At 43.6% G+C, this 9,145-nt stretch overlaps 1 pseudogene; it reads right to left on the bottom strand.

The window, feature by feature from the left end:
- On the bottom strand, positions 1-6,130 carry LOC128052116 (60S ribosomal protein L5-like; annotated as a pseudogene).
- Between the last annotated feature and the right edge of the window lie 3,015 nt (positions 6,131-9,145).

Raw genomic sequence — 9,145 nt, 5'->3', positions numbered from 1 at the left:
CTACGGAAGCTTGCCTTCTTCCGAGCTACCTGATCTTTCTTCTGAGCAAGTGACATTTTGGGCCAATTCCACCTCTTCTTTTTAACTTCTTTCTTAGGCTTCTTCTCATACACTGGATTCTCTCATATTGCAGCATGAGCTTTTTTATACATCTCCTCCATCATGTATGGAGTTATGTTGTTCTTTATGAATGGAGAGAATTGTTTCTTGTAGGCATCCTCATCCTCTTCAATCAGATAATACATGTAATCTGCAGCATTCTGCCCTATGATGTGCTTTCGGTGTACCTCAGCACTGAATTCATTGTTTTCTGAATCATAACTAGGGAACCATTTGGTACTGTGAGGGATAGACAAACCTTCATTGCCAGCTCCCTTCAGGGCCCCAGAAACTATTCTCAGTAGTGGTCCTGGCAAGACCTGCATCGAAGTAACAGGTGAAGGCACCAGGTTGACTATCAACGCTTTCCACATTGTATTCCTCTCCAGTCACCTCGACTTGGCCTTCATAAATTTTGTCCATACCAAACCTATTCAGAAGCCTGTAGGTCAGCAGCAGGCCAGTACAGTGTGCCACAGCATAATTTGTCAGGCCAACCTTCGCACCATACTTTGGGAGTTCGTGAGCATAAACTGCACAAACTGTTATATGTCCTTCTATACAGGCATAAGCAGTCTGACAAATGATATCTCTGTTTGTTACATGAATGATCATTCTGTAATTGGATGTGTTGTACTTATTTTTATCTTGGATTACCAATTGTTTCTGAGCATAGTAGTCAGTTTTGCCCTCTTGCCGTCTGAATTTTACTCGGTATCTCTTGAAGTCAGCTGTGTTCTGGAAAACTTTAACCCAATACTGTAGAACGGAACCCCGACTCTGCAGCTTGCCACAGAGCTCTACGGTCCCATTCTTACAGGACTCACTCCAGTCAAGTTCATTTCTTGTCTGCAGACCTCTGGACCTAAGCTCTTTTCTGCTTCATTGTCATTATTTTTTCTAGATTAGAATGCCCTTTCTATCTCTCTAAATTCTAGCCATTTGTTTTATAAGACCCCACACTGATTTTTCCCTTTTCTGACTTCTGGTGGCAGTTCTAATCTATACTGTACTCTACAACATTCGCAGATTTATTATGCTTTTCTAGGCTCAGCCCTTGATGCTGGATGGCAGTGGCTAACTTATCTTGCTGGCTGGAGGGTCTGAATACTTTGAAGACATAGTGATAGTGAAGAAATAGCCAAGAATGATGCAGTGAGTTGGAATCCAGAGAAACAGACCAAGTAGACCTCAGTTGCAGTGGCTGAGAAACACTAGAGCAAGTAGAGGGGCATGCAGTGTGGATAAGCATAGACTGATTCTCTTATTCCAGTTGAGAGAATCCTAAAGAAGGGCTCTGGTTAGCTCTCCCAGGGTCAAGAGCTTCATCCCTAACTAACCGAATGTGTTGGGGAAGACAAGGCCATGTAGGAATTTGCCATATGGATGGGGTGGGGTGAATAGTTCCTCTGAGGAAGGGTTTTGGCCAAACATGGATGGCCTATGGATATCTAATATATTAAAAGCACAGCAGTGATTGTCCACTGGTAATGTCCAGTATAGGCATGTGGGTCAGTATGCTGGAAATCAGGAAGGAAGAACTATGGTGTAGCATACCACCCTTCCTATTGTTAGAACAGAGTCAACAAGTCTTTATTGAGACTCCCTGGGGACTTGATAATTGTTGGACTAGCCTTCAACTCTGTACACTGTCATTTTTTTTCCCCGTTACATTAACCCTAGGACCTGCGACTCCATTTAGACACCCAACAGCCTTGACATTTCTCTGCTCTGCAAGGAACCACTGACAACTTGCACTGTTATCTTGGTCTTAATGACTGCTAAGTCACTTCATTTCCCAGAGGGAGACTGTGAAATCATCAACAGTGTCAGGTCACTGGCAGCCTTAAGCTCTGGATGGAATGTTTCCAGGAAGAAATGCGAGTGAGAAAAGGAGCTGGACTTTTCCTTTTAGAGGAAGACGGTTAGCTCATCCTGGGAAGGTTAGCTGGATGGTGGCAGAATATAGAAGTATTAGCATTAAATGCTTAACTCTGGACCGGTCTTCCCCAGCACTAGGGGGCACCAAAGTCAGCAACTTCCTGATTCTTAAGGCTGGTAGCTTGTCAGCTGCTAGGAAATAAGATGAGGGACAAAGCTGTGAGGTAGGAAAGATGGCATGGCATGAAGACCCTGGCATGTCTAGGTCCCTTTTGTCCATCTCTGCTTGCTCTGTTCTGGCTTCTGCTGGTTGATCTGGGCTCTCCAGCTGCCTACCTGCCACCGTACCCCTAATTCTTATAGCTGCTGGGTTTTTGACCCACTACTTCTTTCAGAATTTATGCCTTTGCTTCATTTGTTTGGCATGTGGATATTTGTTGGACTCTGCAGTGCTCCTTTGAACCTTGTCTTTTTGTGACATATTATGGAGGTGGTTTATCCAGGTGACCCAAGACAGCGCAAGCTCTGCATCCTACATCCTGGCACCTGGCTCTAAGCTTACTAGTACAGCTTCCAAATATACTGGGTGGAGTTTCTTTCCTTGCTGGGCCTCCACAGTGCTGTAAAGGACTTAATTCTCCACAGTGCTGTATTAGCATTGCCTGTTAACTCATGACTGCATCCCCTCTAGCCCAAGTCAAACGCATCTCTGTACCCTTGGCTTCTGTCACAGAGCCTGGCACAGAGCGGCATTAACCATGACTGTGAAGTGATTGGAAAATGCTCACTGCCACCTCTGAGTGTGGCCTGGATTTTTCCTCCAAAAATATGACTTGCTTTTCCCTGTCTGTCTGTCCTTGGGTTCAGATGCAACTAATCACCACACTCCTCTTCCCCCTTTCCACCTACTCTCTTTGCTTTTCCTACCAGTCTATCTGAGAGAGAGTGCAGTGTGAACATAGATCCTAAAAAGGATTTTCTGGTTTTAAATCCTGGTTTTATTACTTATGAGCTGTGCAACTGTTAGCAAGTTACTTTGCCTGTCTGTACCTCAGTTTCTTCCTCTGTAAAGTGGGAATAATAAGAATAGGACCAACCTCACAGGGCTGTTGAGAACATTAAATGTGTTACAATGAACAATGTACTTGGAATAGGATTTGGCACACAGCAGGCATTCTAGAAGTGTTAGCTGTTGTTACTGTTCTCTATCTTCACTGCTCAACCAAAAGTAAAGGTCATCTGACTTTGTTTCCTCTTGACTTCTTAGGCTTACCTACCTTCTTCTTGCACTCAACTTGTGTGCCTCAGTCTCATTCTCTGGTCCACTTAGCTGAATATTTACAAATATTTACCGATTTCTTATAAGCTAACACTGGGCTGTAGCCCAGGAGATATCTAGACTCATTCCTTTTAAGCACCACCTCCTCTACTCATGGTTCTTTCCTTGGTCAAGTCCTGATTCAGACCTTGGTCTTTTAATGGCTGACTGTGGGGGCTGTGAAAAAGTAAGATTTATCTCTGCTGCTAGACAAAAATTTGACAAAGTTTTTTTGTAATGGGCTGGACAGTAAATTTTTTTTTTGATAGAAGTATAGTTAATTTACAGTGTTATATTATTAATAGTTTCGGTATATGGCAAAGTAATTCAGAAACATTTATGTGTATGTATATATGTATTTTTCATATTCTTTCCCATTATGATTTGTTATAAGATATTGAATATAATTTTCTGTGCTTTGCTTGTTGTTTATCTATTTTATGTATAGTGGTGTTGCTGCTGCTGCTGCTGCTGCTAAGTCGCTTCAGTCGTGTCCGACTCTGTGCGACCCCATAGACGGCAGTCCACCAGGCTCCCCCATCCCTGGGATTCTCTAGGCAAGAATACTGGAGTGGGTTGCCATTTCCTTCTCCAATGCATGAAAGTGAAAAGTCAAAGTGAAGTCGGTCAGTCGTGTCCGACTCTTCACGACCCCATGGACTGCAGCCTACCCGGCTCCTCCGTCCATGGGATTTTCCAGGCAAGAGGTATAGTGGTGTATATCTGTTAATTTCAATCTCCTAATTTATCCCTTCTTCCCTTTCCCCTTTGGTAACCATAAATTTGTCTGTGAGTCTGTTTCTGAGAAGGAAATGGCAACCCACTCCAGTATTCTTGCCTGGAGAATCCCATGGACGGAGGAGCCTGGTGGGCTACAGTCCGTGGGGTCGCAAAGAATCGGACACGACTGAATGACTTCACTTCACTTCATCACTTTTTTAAAGATTCCATAGATAAGTGATATCATTTGATATTTGTCTTTCTTTGTCTGACAATTCACTTAGTATGATAATCTCTAATTCCATTTATTAATATGTTTATTTGTGGGTGTATCACATCTTCTTTATCCATTCGTCTGTTGATGGACATTTAGGTTTCTTCTGTGTCTTGTGCTGCAGTGGTTGTTGGGGTACATGTATCTTTTTGAATTAGGGAATTAGAGTTTTCTCTGGATATGTGCCCAGGAGTGGAATTGCTAGGTCATATGGTAATTCTAAATTTTTAAAGCAACCTCCATACTGTTTTCCATAGCAGCTGCATGAATTTACATTCCTACCAACAGTGTGGGAGGGTTTCCTTTTCTCTATACCCTCTCTAGCATTTATTATGGTCATCATTCTGACTGGTGTGAGGTGATGCCTCATTGCAGTTTTGATGTGCATTTCTCTAATAATTAGCAATAATGAGTGTCTTTTTATGTGCCTGTTGGCTATCTCTATGTCTTCTTCAGAGAATTGTCTATGTAGGTCTTCTGCCCAGTGTTTGATTGTGTTGTTTGTTTTTTTGGTATTGAGTTGTATGAGCAGTTTGTCTATTTTAGAAATTAAGCCCTTGTTGCTTACATTGTTTGCAAATAAATTCTCTAGTCTTTAGGTTGTCTTTTCATTTTGTTTATGGTTTCCTTTACTGTGAAAAAGTTTATAAGTTTGGTTATATCCTATTTGTTTATTTTTTGCTTTTATTTCTATAATTTTGGGAGACTGACCTAAGAAAGCATAAATATGGTTCATGCCAGAGAGTGTTTCGCCTATGTTCTTTTCTAGGAGTTTTATGGTATCATGTCTTATATTTAATTGGTTAAGCTATTTTAAGTTTATATATAAGCTATTTAATTGGTTGAGCTATTTTTGTGTGTTGTGTTGAGGGTGTGTTCTAACTTCAATGATTTACATGAAACTGTCCAGCTTTTCCAGCACCACTTGTTGAAGAGACTGTCTTTTCTCCATTTTATATTCTTGCCTCCTTTGTTGAAGATTAACTGACCATAGGTGGGTGGGTTTATTTCTGGGCTCTTTATTCTGTTCCATTGATCCATATGTCTGTTTTTGTGCCAATACCACAATGTTTTGATTAGCTTTGTAGTATTGTCTGGAGGGTTATGCCTCCAGCTTTGTAGATATTTTAGGCTTTGCAGGCCACACAGGGTCTCTGTCTTATCTCCTCTTCTTCCTCTTCCTTCTTTCAGTTCAGTTCAGTTCAGTTCAGTCCCTCAGTCGTGTCTGACTCCTTGTGACCCCATGAATCGCAGCACACCAGGCCTCCCTGTCCATCACCAACTCCCGGAGTTCACTCAAACTCACGTCCATCGAGTCAGTGATGCCATCCAGCCATCTCATCCTCTGTCGTCCCCTTCTCCTCCTGCCCGCAATCCCTCCCAGCATCAGAGTCTTTTCCAATGAGTCAACTCTTCGCATGAGGTGGCCAAAGTACTGGAGTTTCAGCTTTAGCATCATTCCTTCCAAAGAAATCCCACCCCTAACTTGAAGGCTGTATTAAATGAGTTTACAAGCCACATTTGATCATCAATAAGTCCCATGAGGGCAGGAACAATCTGTCTCATTACCCTGATGGTCTAATGCTACCCGGGCACATGATAAGCCTTTGATTAGTACTTGTTGAATAAATGAATAAACAATAAATGAGTTCAAACAAGCCTCTGGCTTCCAAAGTTAAGAGACAGAATTTCTGTGTAAGTTCTACAGTGAATAGGAGAACCCCAGGGAAGCGTTCTATTAAGTTGACTCCTTACTCTGTCTGCAGTTGTCAAAGGGTACAGGAGCTTTCCATGGAGTCTGTCTTAGCCTAAGTACCTACCTGCAATTCCACTGCCATCTTCTAGTTGAGAACCGAGCCTCCCTGTAGCCTTGGTTCCATACTAGCAGTGTGCTGGTAAATATTTAACAACCAGCTACCCAAAAAACAAGCAAACAATCCCTGATTTATAGTATTTGCCAATTTCCATGGTGTCAATACTTCCACCATGGCCAATTTCATGCTATGAAATGAAGCCACTAAACTTGAAGCTGGGAAGAGAGATGCCATTAAACCATGCTCCCTGCCCTGCTCACCTCTGCAGTCCTAAGCACCATATGCCTCCTTGGAGAGTAATTGAAAGAAATGTTAGCTCTCACAATCTCTGCCTTTAGGATTGGGCTCTTCTCTGTGTTTTGGTGGATGGGTACCATTATCTTGCCTTCCCAGACTTCCTGGATTTTGGCCTTTGCCTGCTTTGATCCCCAGGCCCTAGTGCTCATTGACCTCCTGACTCCCTGTTTCTTGCAGAACACAGATGGCTGGACTCTTCCTGATCCACCCTAGCTTCCTGGATGTCAGGTTTCTGATGTGTTTCCGAGCACAGAGACACACAGCCACTCTACCTCCTGCAGGGTCTTCTGGTTTCCAGGCTGTGATGAGCTTTGACCACTCACTTCCAATTCTCACAGCACACCTCTCTTGACTGCTGGGAGGTTAACTCTCATCCTGCTGATTGGGAACTCAGTTCCCAGCTCATTTCTTCTTGCTCTGTCTTGGCTTCTGTTTAATTAGTACCATCTGCTTCTAAATCTGTATATAATTTTCATCTTTATTGATTCACACAAAAATAATTACTGGGTGCATTTTTTGTGTACCATGCTATGTCTAGGCACCCAGGATACCTCAGTGAACAAAACAAGCAGGATTCTCTGTCCTTGAGGGGCTTATAATAAAGTGTGAGGAAGCTCATACTAAACAATAGGAGTAATAAATCATATATTACAAAAGAAGGTGATAAGTAGGATGGAAAAAGTAGGGAAAGATGTGTTGACAGTGCTGATAGGAGGCACATGGTTAGAGTGGTCTCTTTGAGAAGGTAACATTCAAGTAAAGCCTTACAACACATTCTGTACTCTTGTACACAACATCTACTCATCATCAACTCCTGCTCATACAGGTATGTGGCTCACTTTAGCCTGAGAATTTCCAGGATTTGTTTCTCACAGAGGGACTGTTTCCTGTAAGAGAGAAGGAGAAAGTATTGTGATTATATGCTTGGGCTTTGGTTTATGATTTTGAATCCCTGCTCTCTGGTCAGTTAGGACAGCTATTGAGGTTTCCATAATCTATTGGACAATGAGTTTCTTGAGGGGAGGGACTGGATCTCTTGCTCACCCTATAGCCCCCATGCCTAGTAGAATCTGACCTCTGTCAGTGTTGCTTATTAGGCTTTTTGTCCTGGGAAAATTCCTTTCTGAGATTTCAATTCCTTATATGTAAAATAGGGATGTTAATAATGATAATATAAGTATCCACCTCATAGGGTTGCTCTATGAGTTAAATCCAGCTGCATGGTGCTGGAGCGGCGGCTGCACAGTGCTGGAGTGACTTTGAGGGGATACCCCATGTCCAAGGTCAGAGAAGCCACAGCAAGATGGTATGAGGGGCAAATTCACATTTCGAATCAATCCCCACTCCCCCCAGAGAGGCTTGGAAGGCTCAAACAAACCTTGTTGCACCAGGACCCAGAGACCCCACAGAGACTGAGACAAAACTGTGTTTAAGCATCTTCTATGGAGGTATGGGTCAGCAGTGGATTGCTGCAGGGGCAGGGGCTCTGGGTGCAGCAGACTTGGGTAGGCATAAGCTCTCTTGGAGGAGGTCGCCATTAACCCCACCATAGAGCTGCCAGAACTTACACAGGAATTGGAAGTAGACTCTTGGAGGGCACAAACAGAACTTTGTGTGCACCAGAACCCAGGAGAAAGGAGCAGTGATCCCACAAGAGACTGACCCAAACTTGCCTAGAAGTGTTCAGGAGTCTCTAGTGGAGGTGTAGGTCGGTGGTGCCCTGCTGCAGGGTTGGGGGCACTGAGTGTAGCAGTACATACATGGGACCTTTTGAAGGAGGTCACCATTATCTTCATTCAGTTCAGTTCAGTTGCTCAGTCGTGTCCGACTCTTTGCGACCCCATGAATCGCAGCACACCAGGCCTCCCTGTCCATCACCAACTCCTGGAGTTCACTCAGATTCACCTTCATCTAGGCAGTGATGCCATCCAGTCATCTCATCCTCTGTCGTCCCCTTCTCCTCCTGCCCCCAATGCCCCCCAGCATCAGAGTCTTTTCCAATGAGTCAACTCTTCGCATGAGGTGGCCAAAGTATTGGAGTTTCAGCTTTAGCATCATTCCTTCCAAAGAAATCCCAGGGCTGATCTCCTTCAGAATGGACTGGTTGGATCTCCTTGTAGTCCAAGGGATTCTCAAGAGTCTTCTCCAACACCACAGTTCAAAAGCATCAATTCTTTGGCGCTCAGCTTTCTTCACAGTCCAACTCTCATATCCATACATGACTACTGGAAAAACCTCCCCCATAGTTTCAGTTCAGTTCAGTTCAGTTGCTCAGTTGTGTCCGACTCTTTGTGACTCCATGAATCACAGCACGCCAGGCCTCCCTCTCCATCACCAACTCTCGGAGTTCACTCAAACTCATGTCCATCGAGTCAATGATGCCATCCAGCCATCTCATCCTCTTTTGTCCCCTTCTCCTGCCCCCAATCCCTCTCAGCATCAGGGTCTTTACCAATGAGTCACCTCTTTGCGTTAGGTGGCCAAAGTATTGGAGTTTCAGCTTCAGCATCAGTTTGGCCACAGGTAAATAACAGGGAGGGAACACAGCTCCACCCATCAACAGAAAATTGGATTAAAGATTTACTGAGCATGGTCCCCTCATCAGAACAAGACCCAGTTTTCCCCTCAGTCAATCTCTCCCATCAGGAAGCTTCCATAAGCCTCTTATTCTTCTCCATCAGAGGGCAGACAGACTGAAAACCACAATCACAGAAAACTAACCAAACTTATCACATGGACCAC

This window comes from Budorcas taxicolor, chromosome 8, assembly GCF_023091745.1.
Source record: "Budorcas taxicolor isolate Tak-1 chromosome 8, Takin1.1, whole genome shotgun sequence".
Classification (NCBI taxonomy): domain Eukaryota; kingdom Metazoa; phylum Chordata; class Mammalia; order Artiodactyla; family Bovidae; genus Budorcas; species Budorcas taxicolor.
This window is presented reverse-complemented; position numbering and strand designations above follow the sequence as displayed.